This window comes from Macaca fascicularis, chromosome 9, assembly GCF_037993035.2.
Source record: "Macaca fascicularis isolate 582-1 chromosome 9, T2T-MFA8v1.1".
Lineage (NCBI taxonomy): Eukaryota > Metazoa > Chordata > Mammalia > Primates > Cercopithecidae > Macaca > Macaca fascicularis.
In genome coordinates this window covers 72,764,622-72,792,319 of record NC_088383.1, presented here as the reverse complement: position 1 = coordinate 72,792,319, position 27,698 = coordinate 72,764,622, and the positions used below count along the sequence as shown (strand labels likewise).

Below are 27,698 nucleotides of genomic sequence, written 5' to 3'. Positions count from 1 at the left end.
AACTAGGAACTGAAACAGTTTCTTTTGGACATTGTGAATAAAGCACTTTCTAAAAGGTGTTTTCCAAGAATATGCTTATGAAAACCTGCTTAAAAGTGAGAGCAGTCTATGTGAGCAGTCTAAGATCTGTTCTGAGTAAAGATGTTCCACCCAGAGAAACACTGATGGTGAGTAAACCACAAGTCCTTAACATGCAGTTCAAGAGAACTAAATCTCCTCCTGCCCTGTTTGTTTGTTTGTTTCATTTTTGCCAGAGGATCAGAAAGATAATTTGGGTTACAAATCACTTAATCTCCAGATTATATCCAAGGGCTCACAATCAGAGGCAATCCATTGACCAACTTTAGTTTTCAACTAATTAAAATGCCAGTGAGGCAACAGAGAGTAATACCAAAGCAAGTATGTTCCCTGGAAGGAAATCACCACATCTCCAACTTTAAGTTTTCCTATAAGGCTGCCATGTCCATCTACATAAGGAAAAATGTTTAAATGTTAAGTGTTAAATTTGCCAAGATCAACAATTCCTCAATCTTCTCCCTTCCTTCTCACCATCATATGCACCATCTAAAAACGCAAAAATGCTTTAACATCTTAATCACTCTCTGGGAGATCACCTAGCATTGTCTACAGCATGTCCAGTGGAAAAACTGAGGTACAGGAATATTAAATGGTTGCATAAGACTGTTCTTTCCCTTCTGTAAATTCCTAGACTATTTATAATCTACATGTCACAATTAAAGTATTTGATTATACAGTGTACTGTCACATTATTCTCTATTTTTATTACCCTCTGTTTTATATCGTATCTGTCATAATATGACTACATGAAATGAAATAGTAACTACAGTCAGGTATGTGCTAAACACGATACTTACGTCCTTTATTCAATATTCACAACAGTCCTATCAGATAGTTATTAATAATTCCATTTTACAGAAAAGTAAAGGGAGGCTTAAAGACATTAACTTGCCCAATTCAACGCTGGTAAGTGGCAGAGCTAGAAATGTTTGACTATTAAACTATGACTCAATTATATATTTTATTATTCTATTCCAAAAGCTCCTATTACAGTGCTAGTCATAAGGAGGCAGTCAATAAATACTGCCTGATTAACATGACACCAGAAAAGAACCCATATCTCCCACACAGACTATAAGACCCTCACCTCTCTACACACACCCTCATACACACCCCACTCAAGGCCACCAAACAACTTCCAACAAGCCATGCAGCATTCCTTCAGCTCAACTGCTGCAAAGGAATGACAAGTACCAAGCCTCCACTTTGCTCACAGCCAAAAGGACTTGGCACACAGGTGGGGTTTCCAATATCCACATTAGGAGCTTAATGAAACTCGGCCTGCCCTATGACACACACTCCTGAGTACAGGGAGCAAAAGGAGAAAAACACAGTAGCAGAGAAAAGATTCTCAGGCTCTGAATGGCAGTATTATGTAGGCTAAAGCAGTAAGTCCTCAGACCTGTTTTAGGTGTGTCACCAGCTAGAAGTGACAGCATAAAGACCAGACAAGAGAGGCAGTAACAAGTGGTCCAGAGAAATACTAACACCAAAAACATTTCATTTAAATTGTAGATATAGCATTAAACAACGTAATCCTTCTCCAATGCCATTTACTGAAGATATGTGAGGAGGGGAATTATAGTTTTATCTGTATGGCTCTCACTACCTAGTTTGTTTATTTGTTTTGTTTTGTTTTTTGAGGCGGAATCTCACTCTTTCGCCCAGGCTGCAGTGCAGTCGCGCGATCTTGGCTCACTGCAGCCTCCGCCTCTTAGGTTCAAGCAATTCTCCCGCCTCAGCCTCCCAAGTAGCTGGGATTACAGGCATGCACCACCATGCTCAGCTATTTTTTATATTTTTGTATTTAGTAGAGACAGGGTTTCACCATGTTGACCAGGATGGTCTCCAACTCCTGACCTCAGGTGACCCTCCCGCCTCGGCCTCCCAAAGTTCTGGCATTACAGGCGTGAGCCACCATGCCTGGCACCTATTATATTTAGTACAGTAACATCCTATACAGGTTTGTAGCATAGGAGCAGTAGGCTATATCATATAGTCTAGGTGTGTAGTAGGCTACATCATCTAGGTTTATGCAAATTCACTTAAATGATATTCACGCAGTGACAAAACCACCTCACAACACATTTCTCAGAACATATTCCTGTTGTCAAGCAAAACATGGCTGCACTTTTGCCATACTTTTACCTAACAATCCTACTCCTAGATATTTTACCATAAAGAAATAAAAAATTGGGCTGGGCATGGTGGCTCATGCCTAAAATCCGAGAATGGGAGGCCGAGGCTGGTGGATCACTTGAGGTCTGGAGTTCGAGGCAAGCCTGGGCAACAACGTAAACTTCTAGGAAAGTAAAAGCCAAAATTGGGACAGAAGCATGTCATCTTATTACTTATTACTTATTTCCTTGTGTAACACAGTTACTAAGTTGTATGTCCCACTGTTCCCAATCTGAAAACACTAGCCTCCTGTGGGTAAGCCAAAAACTTTTCCACGTATGATATGATGGAAAACAGTGGGTCTCAACCTTTTTGCAGTGCCTCACATCCAAAGGCAGATTTACCAACCCACTAATGAAACTTAAGCTTCAGGGCTCTTTCTCTTGCACAGATTCTCAAGGCCCAATATCTCATTTTCTGTTTCAAAAAATATTTTCCTTAAAGGAGGCCCTCTGAATTGTATAAGCTTCAAGTGTCACAGAATCTGAGTCTGCCCCATCCACATTACATAAACTGGGCTTTTATAGTATATGTCACTTGAGAAAATACATAATTCAAAAAGCTACTTTGAATTCAGTAATACTAATAACTTTGCATTTTATAAAAGAAACATCTAATGTTATTCTCTGTATAAAATTTGTTTTACCTAAATAGATCTAAATATAATATTTAGTCCACATTTGGATTTTGGATTCTTGTGTTCACAGCAAGTAACTCCACAGTCCACAGGGCTAAATTGAAAAGATCATTACAGATTAAGGCTGCCAGAATTAAAGGCATACCTCTAGAAGCTGGTGACCTTTAGAAAAAAACACTTTCTCTGTATTAGTGAAATACAGAGAATGATTCCTTCACAAGTATACACAGTACAGCTTAATGTGCTACCATTTTTCTCAGGCCAAAGTAATAAACCAGGCTCCAGCTGCAGCCACCCTAATTATCCCCCACTGTATTCTTCACCAACAAAGTCAGCTTCTCTCAGCCTCTGTTTCTGAAAAAACCCAAAGCAGTCATTCAAATGGAACTGGCTTGTGCATAAAGGGAGATGAGGCCTGGAAGGACACTGGGCTAGGAGGAGCCTGGCGCCCTAAGAGACAGTGGGGTAAATGAGGTCCAGAGAGCTACAGGTTATTAGCATAAGAGATTCATTATGAGCAGAGCTGGAATTGAACTGAAACCAATGAAGACTAGATAGAATTTGTTCCTGCAAAGCCTGGGAACCCTTTGATAAAACCAGGTGTAAAGTGTGGGAAGTTTCGAAGGAGATGATTTTTTTTTTTTTTTTTTTTTTTTTTTGTGACAGAGTTTCGCTCTGTCGCCCAGGCTGGAGTGCAGTGGCACGATCTCGGCTCACTGCAAGAGCCACCTCCACCTCCCAGGTTCAAGCAATTCTCCCACCTCAGCCCCCGAGTAGCTGGGATTACAAGTGTGCGCCACTATGCCCAGCTATTTTTTGTACTTTTAGTAGAGACGGGGTTTCGCCACGTTGGCCAGGCTGGCCTTGAACTCCTGGCCTTAAGTGATCCACCCACCTCGGCCTCCCAAAGTACTGAGATTACAGGCATGAGCCACCACGCCCAGTCAAGGAGATGGACCTTTTAAGCTAATTAATTTCACAGTAACTAAAGTTCAATAAAGTCTTTAAGGAGACACTACTAATTCCATGTGTAGAGAACTCCAAGACATTAATAAAAACGATAGTATCAACGTATCTCCACTAAGGCATTTATTAACTACATAGGAAAACATAGTAGTTTCACAATGGAGAAACCCAGCAGAAACTACCTTAACCAAGTGATCAAGGTCAAAATAACCAGTAATAATACATACTGACATCACGAATGCCATGATATGATGTACTGAAAAGGACACAAAATTATTTCTGTGGTATTCTTTTTTTTTTTTTTTTTTTTTTTTTTTTGTTGAGACGGAGTCTCGCTCTGTCGCCCGGGCTGGAGTGCAGTGGCCGGATCTCAGCTCACTGCAAGCTCCGCCTCCCAGGTTCACGCCATTCTCCTGCCTCAGCCTCCCGTGTAGCTGGGACTACAGGCGCCCGCCACCTCGCCCGGCTAATTTTTTGTATTTTTAGTAGAGACGGGGTTTCACCGTGTTAGCCAGGATGGTCTTGATCTCCTGACCTCGTGATCCGCCCGTCTCGGCCTCCCAAAGTGCTAGGATTACAGGCTTGAGCCACCGCGCCCGGCCTCTGTGGTATTCTTGCCTAAACCATAATCTCAGTTCAATCATCAGAGAATATCAGACAAATCCAAATTAAGGAATATTTGACAAATAGTCCTCAAATTGATATTGATCAATATTCTACAAAAATGTCAAGGTTATAAAAGACAAAGACTGAGAAACTTTTACAGAATACAGAAGAGTAAGGAAGAAAAACACCTAAAATGCAATGTGAGATTCTAGATAGGATCCTGGAACAGAAAAAGAACAATGCAGCCTGTGCAAGATGGCGAGCGAGACCCTGTCTCTACAAAACAAACCAAAAAAAATTTTCTGAAACAAAGTCTCGCTCTTGTTGCCCAGGCGGGATCTTGGCTCACTGCAGCCTCGGTCTCCCAGGTTCAAGCAATTCTCCTGCCTCAGCCTCTGGAGTAGCTGTGATTACAGACGCCTGCCACCATGCCCAGCTAATTTTTGTATTTTTAGTAGAGACGGGGTTTCACCATGTTGGCCAGGCTGGTCTCCAACTGCTGACCTAAGGTGATCCGCCCGCCTCAGCCTCCCAAAGTGCTGGGATTACAGGTGTGAGCCACTGCACCTGGCCAAAAAATATTGTTTTTAATTAGCCAGGCTAACGCTTGCCTGTAGTCCCAGCTACTCAGAAGGGTGAGACAGGAGGACTTTTTGAGCCTGGGAATTTGAACCTGTAGTGAGCTATGACTGTGCCACTGCACTCCAGCCAGGGTGACAAAGCAAGACCCCATCTCTAAAAATAAAAAAGTAAAATAAATTACAATTTTAAAAAACTGAAAATAAAAAAGTAAAAAGAATAATGGTAGGCAAACTGGTAAAATTCAGGAAAACTCTTTAGTTAACAGTGTTGTACCAATACTATTAATTCCTGGTTCTGATAAATGTATTATGGTTATATAAGATGGTATCATTAGAGGTAACTATTTTTGCAACTTTTCTATAAATTCAAAATAAAAAACATTTTAAATTATGCAAATAATTCACTGAAGAAGATGGAACTTTTGGCCCAAAAGGGATTGAAGCATTTGGGTAATAAATATCTATATGTCTAAAGGTAGGTGGCCCAAGATAGATTTATAGGAAAAGAAGATAAGTGGCCGGGCGCGGTGGCTCACGCCTGTAATGCCAACACTTTGGGACGCTGAGGTGGGCAGATCACGAGGTCAGGAGTTCGAGACCAGTCTCGCCAACATAGTGAAACCCCATCTGTGCTAAAAATACAAAAATTAGCTGGGCATGGTGGCATGTGCCTATAATCCCAGCTACTCAGAGGCTGAGGCAGGAGAATTGCTTGAACCAGGGAGTTGGAGGTTGCAGTGAGCCGAGATCACGCCACTGAACTCCAGACCAGCAACAGAGCGAGACTTAGTCTCAAAAAAAAAAAAGAGAGACATTGACCTAGTTTGTGATCCTAGAGTCCACTGAGGGTTACATGTGAAACCTCTTGGTTTACTATGTTTAACATCACAGTATGGCAATTAATGGGTTGTTTTATTAGTCCAGAAACCTGTTTCTCAGAGCTAAATGTGCACAGAATGAATTAACAGAGAACTTGAAAACTGCAACATCAGGGGTAAGTAAATGTAAAATGATAGGGGTCTTGTTAGGATGATGAAATTATGGATTTTTTCCTTTTTTATATTTTCTAAATTAACTATAATTTATAAATAATCTATAAACTATCACTTCCTTAAAATAGGGGTTTAAACACATTTTCCCTAAAAATAGAGTGAAGGGACTCGAGACCAGAGATAACCAACCATTGAGACCCGTAATATCCTAACAATATGAAAGCTGGTTAATAATTGGTAACTATTTCCTTTTTAGAAACAGAGGGCCTAGTGCGGATCTCTATTTCCTTTCATTCTATTCTCACTGCTGCTGCTACTAAGGTTCAGATCCTCACCACCTCTAGACCACTGTACCACATTACTGACTCACTGCCAGTCCTCTAATCCTACATGTCACTACCACCTGACTCCTAAAACACACTCCACACCATGTCACTTCCCTTTTCAAAATATTTAATGGCTCCTAGAGGGAGATATTCTTTTGGCTGGAAAAGAATAATGGTATTTTTCTAATTCACAGGAAAGAAAATTAATAGATAGATTTTTCACAAGTTTCTCTCCCATAATTTTTTCTTACCTACTTAGTCTACTGCTAGCAATACAAGAACTTGAACAAATAGTAGCAAAATTAAGGGGGAAAAAATCAAGCAGTCAATTGGACCTATTTTAACAACTTTTTTTCCTAACTGACTGTGTTAAGCCATTTTTGCACTGCTATAAAGAAATACCCAAGGCTGGGTAATTTATAAAGAAGTTTAATCAGCTCATGGTTCTGTATGCTGTATGGGAAGCATGGCACCAGCATCTGCTCAGCTTCTGGTAAGGCCTCAGGGAGCTTACAATCATGACAGACTGCAGGGAAGCCCAGGTGTCACATGGCTAAAGAGAAAAGGGGGAGGTCTCAGACTCTCTTCAACAACCAGATCTTGCATGAATTAACTGAGTGAGAATTCAGTCATCACCGAGCTATTCATGAGGGATCCAGCCTCAGGATCCAATACCTTCCACTAGGCCCCAACATTGGGGATCACATTGCAGCATTAGATTTGAGGGAACAAACATCCAAATCATATCACTGAATCGTGTTCATGATTGTGATTTTTATGCTGCATATTTTTGATGTTCACATATTCTGCCAATAAAATTAATTCCTGGCCAGGCACAGTGGCTCACGCCTGTAATCCCAGCATTTTGGGAGGCTGAGGTGGGCAAATCACAAGGTCAAGAGATCAAGACCATCCTGGCCAACATGGTGAAACCCCATCTCTACTAAAAATACAAAAATTAGCTCGGCGTGGTGGCAGGCACCTGTAGTCCCAGGAGGCTGAGGCAGGAGAATCTTGAACCCGAGAGGCGGAGGTTGCAGTGAGCCAAGATCGTGCCACTGCACTCTAGCCTGGTGATAGAGCAACACTCCATCTCAAAGAAAAAAAAAATTAATTCCTAATTATAAGATGGAATTAAATATGCCTGGCACCAGCGTAAAGTTTGAGAATCACCGGACCTTACCACAAGTTCCAGCTTCATCTACACATTCACTCACTGATCAGACATCTCATTGATCATTACATGCCTCTCATTCATCCTCCACTCCAAGTACACTAGACTCCTTTCTGTATAACAAATATACCCTGTCCTCTACTTTCTCATTGTCTTGACTCTAGTATTGCCTCTCTCTGGAATGCCTTTCCTCTCCATTTATTCTTGCTGAAAATCGTAACTATCCTACAAGGAAAAGCCTTCCCAGATCATTCTCTCACCTTCTCACCGTTCCAATCTCCCAATTTATTTCATCCTCTTCTGTGCTCTCAGTGCATGGGGAGGGTCTGGATTACAATACTCACATTCTCCCTCATATTACAGTTATTTGTGTACATGGACTACATTTTATCTTAAGGGCATCTTTTTTATTCCACACAAAGGTTGAATATAATAGGCATTGAATCACTGAGAGTTTCATTGAAAGAGAAAACTTTTTGTTTGAAGGTACCTAGCCTAGAACAACCAATTCTAACATCCTGATAAATTCTGACTCTCCTTAAAGAAAAGAACCGACAAAATGGCCATATCTAGCTTGAGATACTGCTGACAACTTCTTCTAATAGTGACTGTATCAATGGAAACAATATTGGCTTCTGATTCAAGCTTGACAATAGAAAGAGATAAGCATCTACAACCATAAAAAGGGCCAAGCTATTTGTTGATTTATGGGCTGGTTATCTTAAACTCCCCAGCGAATAGTTACTCAACTCAAACAATTTCCTGAGGGCTGGACTTTGGCAGCTTCAAACTATTACATCATGTATAACAGAAGAATTGTATGCTGATAAAGGACAAAAAGTCTTATTTTTACTACACAAGAACTTAGGTAACTGTCATGTATAACAAATTTGTCTAAAACTTGTTAAAAAGTAGTTGGAAAGAAAATAAAAAGGCATGTTTCACTTTGTTATAACTGACAAATTGTAAGAACTAAGAAATGACAGCTGCAGGTTACTTAGCCCTTCCTTATAATGATCCAGAGTTGTATAATTTACTGACTTCTAAGAGAGGCAGCATGGTAGTAGAAATAACACAGTGGTTAAAAGTGTACCCTCTGCAGGCTGGGCATGGTGGCTCACACCTGTAATCCCAGCACTTTGGAAGGCCAAGTCAGGTGGATCACGAGGTCAGGAGATCAAGACCATTCTGGCTAACACGATGAAACCCCATCTCTACTAAAATACACAAAAAAATTAGCTGGGCGTGGTGGTGAGTGCCTGTGGTCCCAGCTACCTGGGAGGCTGAGGCAGGAGAATGGCGTGAACCTGGGAGGTGGAGCGTGCAGGGAACCGAGATTGCACCACTGCACTCCAGCCTAGGCAACAGAGCGAGACTCCGTCTCAAAAAAAAAAAAAAAAAAGTGTACCTTCTGCAGGGCCAACAATATTGCAGAACCTCGGGAGGTAACATGCTTACAATGGAGATCCAAAGGGTCCCATTCCTAGAGAATATTATGTGAATTATACAACGTGGGGACACAGAGTTAGTGGAGTAGAACAGGTCTCGGTGCTACCACCTAACAGCTGTGTCATATTGACCAAGTCATTGAACTAACTCTTAGGTACTTCATCAGAAAAAAATGGGATTAATAAATAACATCTGTCTCATAGGGTTGTTTTAAGAATTAAATAAAATAATGCAGATATGTATAATTAGCCCAGTGCCTAATATGTGGTAAGTGTGGAATAAATGTGTTGATAATGATTATGATGAGGATAACGATGATGAAGAATAAGATGAATCTACATCCCAATCCTAGCTCCATCACATTCAGGACATTTACTACCTATAATAAATGTGATTTGCTGAAAGGATGCAACAAAATAATGTATGCAGAATACTTAGGGCCAGGTACAAAACAGGAATTCCATAAACAGTAACTGTGATTATGATTACTGACCATCCTCTATATGCATTCTCTCTCCCCTGTCTCCCTTTCTCTCTTACAGGCAAACACACACACACATAAAACTACTATAAAAATTTCAGGAGATTAAAGTATAATTGATAGCATAAATCCCAAGGTCATATAAAAACGAGGAGAAAATGTATCTTTTTTTTTTCTTAAATGTATCCATTTTTGTTGTTGGTTTTTGTTTTTGTTTTTGAGATGGAGTCTCACTGTCACTCAGGCTAGAGTACAGTGGCGTGATCTTGGCTCACTGCAACCTCCACCTCGCAGGCTCAAGCAATTCTCCTGCCTCAGCCTCCATAGTGGCTGGGATTACAGGCGTGTGCCACCACGCCCGCTAATTTTTGTATTTTTAGTAAAGACAGGGTTTCACAATGTTGGCCAGGCTGGTCTCAAACTCCTGACCTCAAGCCATCCGCCCACCTCGGCCTCCCAAAGTGCTGGGATTACAGGTGTGAGTCACCGCACCCAGCCTGGGAAAAATGTATTCTAAAAACAGCGCATTCTCAATACAATTTACCTAGACTACTGCAAAAACTTTCTAACTATTCTTTCCCCTCTAATCCCGTCTATACAATATTGCAAAAGCAAACTGATGAATCTCGATTAGCTCAGAAAACTTCAGCGAGAAAACACAAACAAAATTCTGTCTTTGAATGGCTTTCCACAATCTTATCCCCTGCACATTTCCAACCTCATCTACCAGTACCCTTAAAACACATACAAAAAGATTTGTTCTGTGCACATGCCCAGTTTTTTTGTTTTTTGTTTTTCTCAATCAAGGAATGCTCCTCCCTTCTCTACTCCCATCTTCCCAGTCCTACGTAATACTAGCAATCTTTTCCACTCAGCAAACCTGTATGAAGAAGTCATACTACTGGCTACTTATAGTGATAGGAACTACTAATAGTCATACATCATCAGGAAGGAGCAGTGATTTACATTAATTCATTTCCCAAAGGATTGTCTTTTTAAATACCTCTCCACACAAACTGGGACTTCTCTCTCCCTCCCAGGAACATCATGAATCAACATGTAACCAGTATATCAATACTTTATTAGAATACAATGTAGAAAGTTACATTGCGTTACACTCAACAAATGCTCATTCCTTGTTAAACAAATAAATGAAGAACTAAGTTGCATGAGACCAATCAAACTCACATTTTTCTGTTTAGAGATAACTCAGTTACAGGAATAACCAAACAGCTCTTTAGCTTATCCCTGAATCTCCTGCCTAAATCATATCGCACCTAAATCATACCTTGTGCTTCCAAAAGGTCTGCAGAAGAAAGATACTCTATTTTATGGTCAGTAGGACAAACGAAATGTTCTTTCCAAACCCTACTGCCAATAGCAGCAAACTAGTAACAGCAGTGGTTAAAGGAATGAAAATCAATAGCAATTTATTAGGCCCCTGGATAGCAAAACAATGAGTTCCAGAAAGTTGCCCTATATAATAACCTTCTGATTCAATCATTTAGAACCAGAGATTTTTATCCTGAATTTTTAAAATCACTAAAACTTTTTACATTTAAATACTTGATTCCATCAATGCGTTATTTATTAATCATTATAAATATACTCAAATTATTTCAGTACAAACAATAACAAAAGTATGACAGTGCTATCAACAAGAGGAAAAAAGGAGGGGAAGCAAACTGACAGCACTGGCTTGACTCATTTCTATTGGGAGAACACTGGTACTGAATGGCACAAGCAACTCCAGTGTGAGAGAGCAAGCACATGACTGACTGGGAGGGCGACAGAGGATACCAAACAAAGGAGGACATCTATAAAGAAGCTTTCCTCTGTAGGGGGAGGAGGTGAAGGGATGAGAAGGAATCCACTGAAATCTACTCTAACAGCCTTTACAATACTCAGATGAAAACATGCTACCAGACTTCACACTTTGAGCCAGTTCATATTCTAGCCCTACCACTTACAACTGAGTGATCTTCAGCAGATTACTTATCCTCTTTCATCAGTTGTAAAATTATAATAATGGTAGCCCACTTAGTGAATACAAACTACATGTTTGGTACCGCGCTAGGCACTGGACACATGGTATATCCTCTAATTCTCACAATTAACCTGCCAAATAGTGATTATTTTTCTCATTTTGCAGGAAAGAAAACCCATGTTCTTTCTACCTACGTATAGCCGCTTTCTAGAGGGACAATGCTACTACCTGGCCAGGTTGTACTGGAAATTAGAAGTAAATGCAAAGCACTTAGCAAGGACCCAGCACTTACCTCATATTAGGAGCTCAGGAAATCATTACTGTACGAACACAACCATCATTTGAATAAGTGCCTCAATTGAACAGCAATGAAATCCCAGAAACAAGTTTCCTCTCACATCATCTACCATAAAGATTACTTCTAACTACCTGTAGTTTGGGAGACTCCAAAGCTCATCACTTATAACTGCTTGAAATACCAAAGTATCAACCATCCAGTATCCAAAAAAAATTTTTTTTAATACACAAATATTCTTAGAAGCTCAAAACATAAAACACAAGGAAATAACCCATTATGAAAGTGATATTTGACTCAATCTAAAGATCAAATATTAAATATTTTACTTTCAAAAGGATTATAGGCATCATGCCTCAAGGAAGCAGGTGCTAATGAACAAATCTATCTAACTTCCCAAAAATAATTCCCAGAAGCATCTGTTATCCTGAAGTACTTGGCAAACCATTTCCCAGAATTGACAACATATTGCCAAAATCTTAGCGGATTTTGCCAACACTATTATGCTGATAGGAAAAAAGAATCATTCAGCTACTTTCCAATTTAGCCACAAAATAGGCTCTTTTCTTCACTATTACTTTAGCCAGTATGTTAATACTTAAAATAGGTATACAGAAATCACAAATAACATTCTTCTGTTTGAAGGAAGTTTAAAATACCAAACCCACAACTCTTGCCTTTAATTCTAAGGAACTCAAGAAAATCTACATATTTTTTGAAAAAAAAAAAAATGAAATCTCCAAAATTTAATAATTGAAACAGGGAGGAGGGAGAAAGAGCAGAAACAACAGCTTGCAAGATGCCTCTTGAAAGTTGAGAGAGTCCTAAAATCTCAATTTCAAAGTTTAAACTACTGCTGTTTAAAGAAATAGTTTATTAATCAGTGCTTGGGAATATTTTTTTTAAAGAAAGAAAACTTCACAAAAACTAATCAGTTCCTGCAATCTTCCATCTATCTGTTTTTGCCACAACAACTACAATACTTACCAGACAGCACAGTCAACCTCCAGCAAAAGACCTCTAATCACGAGGGTATCTGTGGGGCAAGTGATACAAGAATGGGGAGGGATAAGGGAATAGCTAGAGCTGTGGGGAGGGAAGGGTAGGAGGGAGGAGACAAGTGTAGCCAGCAACAATGAGAAACTGTGAATCTAAACCACAAGGACTTCCTGCAGAACAGGATATCAGAAAGAAGGCAATTCTTTTTACCAACTACCAGGAACTCAACACTGACAATTCATGACAAAGTTAAAAAGGTGGAGCTTCCAATTAAAAACAAAGTAAACTTAAGAAACTAACCAAAAGTAACTTGAAAGGACATATCACAAACTTCACTTGAGGCTTAAGAAAAACAATTATGAAACTGTTTCCTGGGGCATTCCTGATGGAAAAGGTCATCAAACAATAAGGTTTGCAGGATGGCTGCTGCTTCCAAAGAAGGGCCGGTCCCCCCAAAAACAGTCCTTTGCACTGCAGTCTAAAGGAGCACGAGAAGACAACATATTTGTAGTTGTTTACAGAATAATTAAAACAATGTTATTATTGGAATCCCTAATTCAGAATTCCAAGACTGGGCTTAAATTAAATCATTTTAATAAGCAAAACTCTTCCAACTGTTTTAAACGAGCCACACTATTAAAGAAAATTATTATTTAAACTGAGCCATTGGAATCTGAGTCAATTTTAAAATGCTTGGGATCTAAAGGTTCCCAACCCCAAAGTCCGCAACAGGGAAAGATCTCCACCCCTCTCTCGGGGAAGAGACCTAGTTATATCACCAAAAACAAACAGCAGGCAGGGTCCCACCCCCAAACATGTGATCAGTCAACGGAGAACTTGCATTTGCAGGCAGGGCACAAAGGCCCCAGAGGACCAACACACACCCTTCTATGTATTATCTGAAGTTATAAAACAGTTTTATTGAAAGAGGTTGTTTTATAAGCATACTGATGAAAAAACTCATCAGTAGACTCCTTGCCAAATATGAAGGTCTGTTATATTTCTATAGGTTGAGAGAAAATATATGAGTTCACTAAAAAAAAGATACAATTAAGATTTATTGGTAAAATTTAACAAACATGGGCAATGTCCAAAACTAATTAAGCTCTTACATTTTAACAATACAGTATATTAAATTGAAGTAGTCCTTTGGCCACAGGAAAAGTGCCACAAAAAAAAAAAAACACTGTTGCTTTTCTTGTTAACCATTAGCATTCTAATTCAGGTCTCTGAGTGCCAGGTGGAGGAGGAGGTAGTAATGCCATTTCGAAGTGTGAAACACAAAATTTCTACTGGTAAGTGCTGACTGCAAATAAAGATATACAAATATCAAGACCAAGCTCTTCAATCAAGTCATTAAAATATAGGTATACATTCATTGTGAAACCAATCAAATAAAACTAGAGTACTGGGACAGAGTTACAGAGCTTCAACCCTGATTACAACCAGACAACATTACTTTTCATGTCTCATCCAGGTAAGGGAAGTGATCCACAGGGAAATCTCACTCTAATAGATTGTAATCTCTCCAGAGGCCCCTCAGAAAACAACTCCCATAAAAATCTGCTATGATACTTACATTCTGCCTTGCACAAGTTATTTTCAGACATTTCTTATTCCCTCTTCAAGACTGCACAAGAGGTTCTGTGCCAAATAGAAAGAGAACCCTGTATCAACCACTGGGCTTCTCCATTCAAAATAAATTGAGTAACTACAAGTTCGTGTTAGGTGAGTGTAGAATTGCCTGTAGAAAAGGTTTTGTAGGCCGGGTGCAGGGGCTCATGTCTGTAATCCCAGCATTTTGGGAGGCCAACGCGGGAGGATCATTTGAGCCCAGGAGTTCGAGACCAGCCTGGGCAACATAGGGAGGCCTCTTCTCTACCAAAAAAAAAAAAAAATTAATTAGCCTGCTATGGTGGCATGAACCTCTGGCCTAGCTACTCCAGGCTGAGGTGGGAGGATCCCTTGAGCCCGAGAGGTCAAGGCCCCAGTGAGCAGTGATTGTGTCACTGCACTCCAGCCTGGGCCACAGAGCAAGACCCTGTCTCAAAAAGAAAAAAAAAAAGAAAAAATGGAAAGAAAAGGTTTTGTGTACATGATTGCTAACTACGTCAAGAGGGAGAGTGATATACAGGGTTTCAGTTTATTATTTTTTAAAATGGGGTTTTAGTTTAAATGTTCAGGTATTCTAAAGTTGGATGACTGGTTACAACAGTATTTTGTAAAACTGTGCTTCAACAAAACTTAACAAGTCATATTTTCCAAGTACTTCACAGGGAATATGTAACACCACAATAGGTCCACCTTAGACCGGAATAGACAAAGGTATCTGAAAAAATATAAATATTATTATCAGGGAGAAACAATCTTTAGGATTTGAGTAAATCAATCAAGAAAAATCCTTGGAGGGTAGTGAGGAGGGTAATGGAAAAGCACAGGCTGAAAAGTCCTATTTGGTCACATTCCATAACTTTTCATCATTGGTTTCCACTAGCAAATAGAGAAGGGTACAACAGAATGTTCAATTTAATAAAAGAACATTTTGCTTCTCTTAAAAGTCATGGCCGGGCGTGGTGGCTCAAGCCTGTAATCCCAGCACTTTGGGAGGCCGAGATGGGCGGATCACGAGGTCAGGAGATCGAGACCATCCTGGCTAACCCGGTGAAACCCCGTCTCTACTAAAAAAAATACAAAAAACTAGCCGGGCGAGGTGGCGGGCGCCTGTAGTCCCAGCTACTCGGGAGGCTGAGGCAGGAGAATGGCGTGAACCTGGGAGGCGGAGCTTGCAGTGAGCTGAGATCCGGCCACTGCACTCCAGCCTGGGCGACAAAGCGAGACTCCGTCTCAAAAAAAAAAAAAAAAAAAAAAAAAAAAAGTCATAAAAGAGAAACAGAGGATTTCTCTAAGAAAAACCAAAATGACTCCCTCTGGAGTAACCCCGAAGTCAAACCATCATTGTTGTCTTTTATTTCTGAGATGCTAATGATAATGCTGATGTTGGCAGTAAAGGCAGGAACTGAGTGACTCCACAGTAGGAATGAGATTGGAAAATAAAAGACTCTTTTTTTTTTTTTTTTTGAGTCTGAGTCTTTCTCGGTCACCCAAGCTGGAATGCCGTGGCATGATCTCAGTTCACTGTAACCTCCACTTCCCAGGTTCAAGTGATTCTTCTGCCTCAGCCTCCTAAGTAGCTGGGATTACAGGTGGGTGCCACTACGCCCAGCTAGTTTTTGTGTTTTTAGTAGAGATGGGGCTTCGCCATGTTGGCCAGGCTGGTCTCAAACTCCTGACCTCAAGTTATCTGCCCGACTCAGCCTCCCAAAGTGCTGAGATTACAGGTGTGAGCCACTGCACCCAGCCAATAAAAGACTCTAGATTTTAGAATGTAGTGACAAAATTTGGGGACTTTTTATTTTTTAAGAGACAGGTTCTTGCTCTGTTGCCCAGGCTGGCTGCAGTGGTGTGATCACAGCTTACTGCACCGTCAAATTCCTGGGTTCATGCAATCTTCTACCCTCAGCCTCCCAGTAGCTGGGACTACAGGTGTGTACCACCAGACCCAGCTAATTTTTTAAAAATTTTTGAAGAAACAGGGTCTCAGTATATTACCTAGGCTGGGACTTTTAAATAAACTGTAGGATTGGGGTGGGGAGGGGTGGGGAAGAGACTGCTTTATATCAAGTGAAAGGCTTTAGCATTTGATCCTGGAGAGAGGGGGAACTTAATTCAGAGCTGTTAAACTGGAGTTCTAGCAAACAAAAATAAGAGATGGACTTGATCTTAGCTAATAAGGAACCTAAGAGAAAATATTCTAGCCTTTGACTCTAGGTTGTAAGGAAGAATATACCATGAAGTAGATGAAAAACAGGAAAACTACATAACTAATTTGAGTCTAGGGTTTTTTTTTTTTAACTTTTTAAAAAAATCTTGGTTTTGTTTGTTTTTAAGACAGCATCTCACTCTGTCACCCAGGCTGGAGTGCAGTGCCACAGTCTCAGTTCACTGCAATCTCTGCCTCCCGGGTTCAAGTGATTCTCCTGCCTCAGCCTCCTAAGTAGCTGGGATTACAGATGCATGCCACCACACCCAGCTAATTTTTGTATTTTTAGTCAAGACAGGGTTTCACCATGTTGGCGAGGCCTGGTCTCGAACTCCTGACCTCACATGATCCACCCACCTCAGCCTCCCAAAGTGCTGGGACTACAGGTGTGAGCCACCATGCCCCACCACTATTTTCTTTTAAAGACGGAGTCTCACTATGTTGCTCAGGCAGGAATGCAGTGGCTAGTCACAGGTGCAATCCCTGTGCAATCACAGATGACTCTAGTTTTTATTCTGAGATTAATTCACAATGTTAGCAGAGCATGTGTACCTTAAACAGCTGGTTGTTTCACTCAAGTACACATTACTGAGAAGAGGAATATTGCAGAAAGAGTAGAGGGAAGAGGAAAAAACTGATCCAAAGAATATATTTTGGAGAAACTTTGGCTGTTAATCACAGACCTGAGCAGCAAAAATCATCCAAGAAATCTCTGTATTTCTCACACAAATGGACTCTAAAGAAAGAAGAAAGGGAGATAGGGGCCACATATTTGGGCTTCTAATGTTATAGTATCATTATTATTTAAATTCATTTATTTAACTATATCTTGCATAATTCTAAAAATTATATCAAATAGCATTATGTCATTATGAACATTAACCACCCTGTCTCTAGAACAAGGGTTTTTAAGTCTTTGACTGGACTTACAGCTCCTAGAAAGCAAGAAGAGTATGAAAATCCCTCTCAAGTACACCACAGAATTACCTAAATGCTAGTCTTACAGAAAGTAATCAGCTGGGCACGGTGGCTGACGCCTGTAATCCCAGCACTTTGGGGGGCCAAGGTGGGCGGATCTCTTGAGGTCAGGATTTTGAGACCAGCCTGGCCAACATGGTGAAAAACCCATCTTGACCAAAAATACAAAAATTAGCTGGGCATGGTGGTGTGCGCCGGTAATCCCAGCTACTCGGGAGGTTGAGGCAGGAGAATCGCTTGAACCAGGAGGTGGACATTGCAGTGAGCTGAGATGGTGCCACCGCACTCCAGCCTTGGCAACAGAGTCAAGATCCAATAAAAAAAAAAAAAGAGGCCGGGTGCAGTGGCTCATGCCTGTAATCCCAGAACTTTGGGAGGCCAAGGCAGGTGGATCATTTGAGGTCAGGAGTTCAAGACCAGCCTGACCCACATGGTGAAACCCCATCTCTACTAAAAATACAAAAATTAAGCCGGGCGCAGTGGCTCACGCCTGTAATCCCAGCACTTTGGGAGGCTGAGGCAGGCGGATCACGAGGTCAGGAGATCGAGACCATCCTGGCTAACAAAGTAAAATCCCGTCTCTACTAAACATACAAAAAAATTAGCCGGGCGTGGTGGCGGGTGCCTGTAGTCCCAGCTACTCGAGAGGCTGAGGCAGGAGAATGGTGTGAACCCGGGAGTCGGAGCTTGCAGTGAGCCGAGATCAAGCCACTGCACTCCAGCCTGGGCAACAGAGCGAGACTCTGTCTCAAAAAAAATAAATTTAGCCAGGCAGTAGTGGTACGTGCCTGTAATCCCAGCTACTCAGGAGGCTGAGGCAGGAGAATTGCTTGAGCCGGGGAGGTGGAGGTTGCCATGAGCTGAGATCAGGCCATCACACTCTAGTCTGAATAACAGAGTGAGATCCTGTCTCAAAAAAAAAAAAAAAAAAAAAAAGAATAAAGTAGTGGTCGTGTTGTTCCCCCGACCCTGCCCTCATCAGTGGTTTCCAAGGTTTCTGTTACCTGAGGTCAACATGGCCTGAAAATATTACACAAAAATTTTGTGAGTGACCAGGACATGCATCATCTTTGTCCAGCTTATCCACATGTCTACACTTCCCACCCAACAGTCACTTAGTAACCCTTCAATTATCAGATCGACTGTCAGGGTCTCTCAGTGCTTGTGTTCAAATAACTTTATTTTACTTAACAATGTTCCCCAAATGCAAGAGTAGTGATACTGGCAATTCAACAGGCTAAAGAGAAGCCATAAGGCGCTTCCTTTAAGTGAAAAAGTGAAAATTATCGACTTAATAAGGAAAGAAAAAAAGCTGCTAAGCTGCTACACTAAAGCTGCTAAGGTCTACCATAAGAACAAATCTATGTATGAAATTGTGAAGAAGGAAAGGAAATTCATGCTAGTTTTACTGTCAAACCTCAAATTGCAAAAAGTCATGGCCATAGTTCATGGTAAGTGAAACCACCTTTGCAAAAATTATAACTGAGAAAATTATTGCAGTGAAAGAGATCTGACCTACCTGACTCCCTGTTGCTTCTAACTTCCAAGCTGTTCTTGTTCATTTCTGGACAAAAGGTGAACTAACTTTGGGAGGAACTTAGTTTACAGTTTAACTCTGAAATAAAGACAAAAACACAGCCCTTTCCCAAAACAAACCCTCTTCTTGCCTGGGGACTAGACTGCCTTTGTAGGACTAAAAAATTGCTACAAGATTAGAAATTATGCTTTAAGAATCATGCAGCGCCATCCTGGCTGACACGGTGAAACCCCGTCTCTACTAAAAAATACAAAAAAACTAGCCGGGCGAGGAGGCGGGCGCCTGTAGTCCCAGCTACTCGGGAGGCTGAGGCAGGAGAATGGCGTGAACCCGGGAGGCGGAGCTTGCAGTGAGCCAAGATCACGCCACTGCACTCCAGCCTGGGCGGCAGAGCGAGACTCTGTCTCAAAAAAAAAAAAAAAAAAAAAGAATCATGCAGCTAAAGGTCCCAAGGTTCTGCACCTCCCTAACTGCTCCTAGGGATAACATCACTAATGTAAAACTTAAGATTGGTGCTCGAGATATTTTTCAAACCCTGAACTCGATGGATCACCTGGTGCCATCCAGATAAATAAACCGTCTCATCTGGTCTTGTGGTCCCACCCAGGAACTGACTCAGTGTAAAACGACAGCTTCGACTCCCTGTGATTTCATTGGTGACCTAAGCAATCAACACTCCCCACTCTCTGGCCCTCTACCCACCAAATTAGCCTTTAAAACCCCAATCCTGGAATATTCCAGGAGACTGATTTGAGTAATAATTAAACTCTGGTCTCCTGTGCAGCCAGCTCTGCGTGAATTAAACTCTTTCTCCATTGCTATTCTCCTGTCTTGATAAATCAGCGGTATGGGGGCAACGGACAGAATGAACCCGTTCAGTGGTTATGTAAGTGCTTAGTTAAGATGGAAAAGGAGGCCAGGTGTGATGGCTCACTCCTGTAATCCCAACACTTTGGGAAGCCAAGGCAGGTGGATCACCCGAGGTCAGGATTTCAAGAGCAGCCTGACCAACTTGGTGAAACCCTGTCTCTACTAAATATATAAAAATTTGCCAGGCATGGTGGTGGACACCTGTAATCCCAGCTACTTGGGAGACTGAGGCAGGAGAATCACTTGAACCCGGGAGGCAGAGGTTGCAGTGAGCCGAGATCACACCACTGCACTCCAGCCTGGGCAACAGAGCAAGACTCCATCTCAAAAAAAATAAAATAACCCATGCAGACTGACTGCCCATGGAAAAAATAAGAATAATCTACCAGGGACCTTCCTGGTAAAATCAAGATGGTCAGTGGATACAGTTATTCAATGTCTGACACATACACTTAACCAATCAATGAAATTTGTATCACTACACATGATCAGCCACATGAAAGACTGTGAAACTAATGGGATTTTGACTCACTATATGTAGAACAATCCCCTGATCCACAAAACTTTTAATCCTAAATAGAAGTAATGAAATCCAAAAATAGAAATAGAATTTGTTATGATCAATCAACCCATACTCTTCTTTCTCCTTAATACTCCATATTATATTTAGTCATTTATAATTGAATTTTCCCAAGATTTAACAATTTTACACGTCTATGGTTTTCCAACTACTTTCCTTTCCTCTTTTTGGATATAAAGACATTTGTCTCTCTCTAGTCTTTATGGTTTCTCAAAGATTAACAACAGTGGCTCTGAGATCATCAGCCAGTTAACTCAGCATCCTGAAATGTAATTCATTTCACCCTTAAGACTTAAATTCATTTAAAAATGTTCACTATTACCATCTTGGGCTACAGTTTCCAGTTTTTAACTTGCTATATACTTTCTAGTTTGAAAACAATTATCCCTGCTGCTAATAATAATCTATATAATATTTATTTTTTGAAAGAGCTTTACAATTTCTCAAAAATCCTGCAAAATAGGTTAATATACCGCTATCCCATTGTATAGATAAGAAAACTGAAGCACAGAGAAATTAAAATTATTTGTCCAAGGTAAAGAGCTACAATGAACCAAAATCAATTGCAGTTTTGGGCTTTCTTTTTTTTTTTTTTTTTTTTTTTTGAGACCGAGTTTCGCTCTTTTTGCCCTTGCTGGGTGCAGTGGCGCAATCATGGCTCACTGCAACCTCTGCCTCCTGAGTTCAAGCAATGCTCCTGTCTCAGCCTCCTGAGTTGCTGGGATTACAGGCATGCGCCATCACACCCGGCTAATTTTGTATTTTTAGTAGAGACGGGGTTTCTCCATGTTTGTCAGGCTGCCTTGAACTCCCGACTTCAGGTGATCCACCCACCTCAGACTCCCAAGTGCTGGGATTACAGTTGTGAGCCACCGCGTTTAACCCAAGGGCTCTTTTCATAAGGCCATGTGTATCTTTCATACAGAACTTCTCAGGATTGCACGTAAAATTTTCTCTGCTAAAAACTGATTTTTTGATTAGCGGTTGACAGGAGTTAAGAAAGGTATAGGGGTGGAAGGGAAGTGGGGGTAGCTATAAAAGGACAACACAGTAGATCCTGTGGTGATGAAAATATTTGGTACCTTGACTGTATCAACATCAATATCCCGGTTGTAAAATTGTACTGTAATTTTGGAAGATATTGCCATTGGGGGAAACGAGGTAAATGAAACATCAGATCAATATTATTTAACTCTGTATAAATCTAGAATTATCTCAAGATAAAAAGTTCCATTCAAAATAATAAACAATTGGGGCCTACTTGAGGATAGAAGGTGGAAGGAGGGTGAGAATTAAAGAACTACCTATCAGGGGCCGGGCGCGGTGATTCATGCCTACAATGCCAGCACTTTGGGAGGCTGACGCAGGCGGATCACCTGAGGTTAGGAGTTTGAGACCAGCCTGGCCAACATGGTGAAACCCCATCTCTAACAAAAATACAAAAATTAGCTGGGTGTGGTGGCGGCTGCCTGTAATCCCAACTACTCAGGAGGCTCAGGCAGGAGAATCGCTTGAACCTGGGGGGTGGAGGTTGCAGTGAGCTGGGATGGCGCCACTGCACTCCAGCCTGGGTGACTAGAGCGAAACTCCATCTCAAAAAAAAAAAACACACACTACCTATCAGGTACTATGCTTATTACCTGGATGACGAAATAATTTATACTACAAAACATGTAGTTTACCTATATAGCAAACCTGCACATGTACCCTGGAACCTAAAATAAAGGTTACAAATAAATAAATGATAAACAATTGATATTTCTTTTCTAAACCAATTTCATTTTTAAGAACCTTACCTAAAGTGAATAGGAAAGTTTGGGTAAATTAAAACAAAACAGGATCATGTATAGGAGCTCTGAAATCCAACACAGAAGTATTCAAATGTGGGATGTTTCCTCAATAAAAGCTCCAAAACAAGCCATGAAGATCCTTGAAAATAAAAAAGGAGCTCCCAGGATTCTTATTTCCTAGAGAAATGAAACCAGTCAAGACACTGTAGGAAACAAAATTGTTAAGTCATGAAAAGTCACCTCAAAAGGAAGTAGTAGAATAAAGTTAGAACCACCAAAGCTTTGCTTTCCTCAACACAATACACTTTACTGCAATCCTCAACTTAGAGAAAGATTATGTGTGTGTATGTCACCTTCAACCTGATATTCACACACATATTTCAAAAGCTTCCCCAAAAATGCCTTTTTAACTTTTTCCTTTCTTTTTTTTTTTTTTTTACTACTCACCAAGTGCCTGAAGCGTCAATCATTTCCTGCTTCTCCCAGCTGCAGGACTTGCAATTAGGAAAACATTCAGTCAGTGTCTAGAGCAGGTCTGGTTAGAAGGATGAGCTCATCCCTTTCAGTTGCACACCTGATCCTCAAGAAGCTGCCCCTCCTCCAGCAAGCAGATCTTTGTATGTTTAAAGTGACACCCACAACCTGTACAACCACTCTGCCAGAGCCAAAGTCCTTCGTTATACATGCCTAGTGCCATGGAATCACTTCCTGGTCTAGCCACCTCACACAGCCACTGAATGCAGGTGGCAGTGGCAACAGCTGCTGCTGCTGCTACTATGGCTTCGTTATAGAAGGACTTCATTTTCAGCTATTATGGAGGTCAAGTCCTTCACCACTGCCCTGAAAACACTGCAGTTTATTTCAACAGCCCCTTGTCCACAGTCAGATCTTACCAGAATCACGCCTTCTTTCAAAACTTACAGCCATTTTTCTGAACCAAAAACGTAGCACCTCAACATTGCCTTATTCCATTTGCCCTGTCTAAAAGTTAAATTAGCCAAGGCAGCTAAATGTACTGTATGTATTTAGAGCTAAAATGTTCCCAACTCAAGTTTGCCCTCAGTTCCACTACCTCTAAGAAAACATTTACTTTGCCATAGCAGTCTATTTATTGGTATACAGTAATCCTAACACAGAGATATCTAAACTTCACTTCATATCAAAATAGTATAATAGCCAGGCATGGTGGCTCACGCCTGTAATCCCAGCACTTTGGGAGGCCAAGGTGGGTGGATCATGAGGTCAGGAGATCGAGACCATTCTGGCTAACACTGTGAAACCCTGTCTCTACTAAAAATACAAAAAAATTAGCCAGGTGTGGTGGTGGGCACCTGTAGTCCAGCTACTCGGGAGGCTGAGGCAGGAGAATGGCATGAACCCGGGAGGCGGAGCTTGCAGTGAGCTGAGATCACGCCACTGCACTCCAGCCTGGGTGACAGAGCGAGACTCCGTTTCAAAAAAGAAAAAAAAATAGTATAATAGTGGCCAGGCATGGTGGCTCACGCCTGTAATCCCAGCACTTTGGGAGGCTGAGGTGGGTGGATCACCTGAGGTCAGGAGTTCAAGACCAGCCTGACCAAGGTGAAAACCTGTCTCTAACAAAAATACAAAAATTAGCCAGGCGTGGTGGTGTGCGCCTGTAGTCTCAGCTACTTGGGAGAGTGAGAAAGGAGAATTGCTCAAACCCAGGAGGTGGAGGTTGCGGTGCGTTGAGATCGCACCACTGCGCTCCAGCCTGGGTGACAGAATAAGACTCTGTCACCAAAAAAAAAAAAGAGAGAGAGAGAAAATAGTATAATAGTGGTACAGGGCTGGGCGCGGTGGCTCAAGCCTGTAATCCCAGCACTTTGGGAGGCCGAGACGGGTGGATCACAAGGTCAGGAGATCGAGACCATCGTGGCTAACATGGTGAAACCCCGTCTCTACTAAAAAATGCAAAAAAAAAAAAAAAACTAGCCGGGCGAGGTGGTGGGCGCCTGTAGTCCCAGCTACTCAGGAGGCTGAGGCCGGAGAATGCCGTGAACCCGGGAGGCGGAGCTTGCAGTGAGCTGAGATCCGGCCACTGCACTCCAGCCTGGGCGACAGAGCAAGGCTCCGTCTCAAAAGAAAAAAATAATGGTACAAAATATCTTCAATCACAAGTACATGGGTTCCAAATAGTCATTCAACAAACATTCCTGTATACCTATTATGTGCAAGTATCTCTGATAGGGTGCTGAACTGGGCTTTGGACAACAGCATCACAAAAATTTAAGAAAGAACTCCTCCCACCTTAGCCTTCCCCAGGATCTTTGCAGAATTTTTACTTCAGTCATGACAAGAGGCTGTCTAAGGAGTATAAACTAGTCAGAGAAAAATCAAATTCATTAGTGGTTACCTTTGGTGAGGGGTCTTGTAATCAATAAAGGGAAACTCGGGAGCAAACTAATTTACTTATATTTAATTTGATAGTGGTTATAAAAACGTTTACTGTATTATTCTTTTAAATGTCTTACAAAATATATAATAAAATTTTTAAAAACCAGAACTGTGAATCAAAGGAAAAGAGAGAGGACAACCCATGAGATGGGAGAAGATATTTGTAAATCATTACTCTGATAAGGAGTTAATATCCACAATATATAAAGAACTCCTGCCATGTGCGGTGGCTCACACCTGTAATGCCAGCACTTTGGGTGGCCAAGGTGGGCAGATCATTTGAGGCCAGGAGCTTGAGACCAGCTTGGCCAACATGGCAAAACCCCATCTCTACTAAACCTGTCTCTACTAAGCCCTGGTCTCTACTAAAAATGCAAAAAAATTAATCAGGTGTGGTGGTGCACACCTGTAATGCCAGCTACTTGGGAAGCCGAGGCAGAAGAATCACTGGAACCTGGGAGGCAGAGGTGGCAGTGAGCCGAGATCATGCCACTCAACCCCAGCCTGGGTGACAGAGTAAGACCCTGTCTCAAAAACAAAAACAAAAACAACAAAAAAACTCCTACAACTCAACAACAACAATACACAATTATAAAATAAACAAAGAACTTGAACAGACATTTCTCCAAAGAAGATACACCAATGGCCAATGAACACAGGAAAAGACACTCAAGATCACTAATCATTAGGGAAAATAAAACCACAGTGAGATATCACCTCATACTTATTAGGATGGCTACTATTAAAAAAAAAAAAACGGTGGCCAGGCACAGTGGCTCACGCCTATAATCCCAGCACTTTGGAAGGCTGAGGGGGGCAGATCATGAGCTCAGGAGTTCGAGACCAGCCTGGCCAGTGTGGTGAAACCCCGTCTGTACTAAAAATATACAAATTAGCCAGGTGTGGTGTTGCGCACCTGTAGTCCCAGCTACTTGGGAGGCTGAGGTAGAAGAATCGCTTGAACCCAGGAAGCGGAGGTTGCAGTGAGCCGAGATCACACCACTGACTGCAGCCTGGGCGACAGAGCAAGACTCCATCTCAAAAACACACACACACACACACAAAAAAAAAACAAAAACAAACAAAAAAAACAGTGTTGGCAAGGACGTGGAGAAATTAGTAACCTTGTACACAATGGTAAGAATGTGAAATGGTAAATAGCCAGTATGAAAAATAGTATGATAGTTCTTCAAAATTAAAATAAAATTACATATGATCCAGCAATTCTACTTTTGGTTACATATCCAAAAGAATTGAAAGTATGCTCTCAAAGAGCTAACTCGCCAGGCACATTGGCTCACACCAGTAATCCCAGCATTTTGGGAGGCTGACGCAGGAGGATTGCTTGATCTCAGGAGTTTGAGACAAGGCTGGGCAACATAGTTAGACTCCAGCTCCACAAATTTTTTTTTTTTTTTTTTGAGATAAGAGTCTCACACTGTTGCCCAGACTACAGTGCAATGGTGCAATGTTGGCTCACTGCAAGCTCCACCTCCCTGGTTCATGCCATTCTCCTGCCTCAGCCTCCCAAGTAGCTGGTATGTCCAGAGTTGGTTCCTTCCAGTGGGTTCTTGGTCTCGCTGACTTCAAGAATGAAGCCACAGATCTTCACGGTGTTACAGCTCTTAAAGGTGGCATGGACCCAAAGAGTGAGCAACTGCAAGATTTATTGTGAAGAGCGAAAGAACAACGCTTCCACAGCATGGAAGGGGACCCAAGTGGGTTGCCACTGCTGGCTGGGGTGGCCAGCTTTTATTCCCTTATTTGTCTCTGCCCACGTCCTGCTGATTGGTCCATTTTACAGAGTGCTGATTGGTCCATTTTTACAGAGTGTTGACATATTTACAATCCTTTAGCTAGACACAGAGTGCTGACTGGTGCATTTTTACAGAGTGCTGATTGGTGCATTTACAATCCTTCAGCTAAACACAGAGTGCTGATTGCTGTGTTTACAATCCTCTAGCTAGACAGAAAAGTTCTCCAAGTCCCCACTCAACCCAGGAGGTCCAGCTGGCTTCACAACTCACTGGGACTACCGGCGCCCACCACCACACCTGGCTAATTTTTTGTATTTTTAGTAGAGATGGGGTTTCACCATGTTAGCCAGGATGGTCTCGATCTCCTGACCTCATGATCCACCCACCTTGGCCTCCCAAAGTGCTGGGATTACAGGTGTGAGCCACCACACCTGGCCAATTTTTTTTTTAATTAGTGGATGTGGTGGCGTGTGCCTGTAGTCCCAGCTACTTGGGAAACTGAGGTGAGAGGACCACTTGGGCCCAGATGATCAAGACTGCAGTGAGTCATGATTATGCCAATGCATTCCAGCCTGGGCAACAGAGCAAGATTCTATCTCAAAAAATAAATAAAGAGATAACTGTATACCCATGTTCATAGCAGCATTATTCACAATAGACAACAGGTAGGAGCCACCTAAGAGAACGGGTAAGCAAATGTAGTACATACATATAACTGATTCAGCCTTAAAAAGGAAGGAAAATCTGACACATGCTACAACACAGATGAACTTGAGGACATTTTACTAACTGAAATAAGCCAGTCACAAAAGGACAAATACTCAATGACTCCATTATATGAGTCATGAAGAATAGTCAAATTCACTGAAACAGAAAGTTGGATGGTGGTGGCTAGGCACTTTGGGGAAGGAGGAATGGGGGGCTTGTTTAATGGATTTAGAGTCTCAGTTTAATGGATTTGGAGATGAAACAGGGTGGCCAGGTGTGGTGGCACACACCTGTAATCCCAACATTTTTGGAGGCCAAGATGGGCGGATCACCCAACATCAGGAGTTCAAGACCAGCCTAGCCAACATGGTGAAACCCTGTCTTTACTAAAAATACAAAAATTAGCCAGGCGTGGTGGTACAGGACTGTAATTCCAGCCACTCGGCAGGGTGAGGTAGGAGAATCGCTTGAACCCAGGAGGCAGAGGTTGC

The 27,698-nt window shown here is 41.5% G+C and overlaps 1 protein-coding gene across 48 annotated transcripts in view; it reads right to left on the bottom strand.

The window, feature by feature from the left end:
- The window catches only part of USP54 (ubiquitin specific peptidase 54), a 117,931-nt gene that overhangs the window by 70,413 nt on the left and 19,820 nt on the right, over positions 1 to 27,698 (bottom strand). For 15 of the 48 annotated variants that reach the window (XR_012417785.1, XR_012417788.1, XM_065520090.1 and 12 more), the window contains exon 1: positions 12,738 to 12,802. The exons of the other annotated variants lie outside the window; for them this stretch is intronic. The gene's annotated coding sequence lies outside the window, so the exon portion shown is untranslated. Of the gene's footprint in view, positions 1 to 12,737; positions 12,803 to 27,698 lie in introns of those variants that run through there. 48 annotated transcript variants of the gene reach the window in all.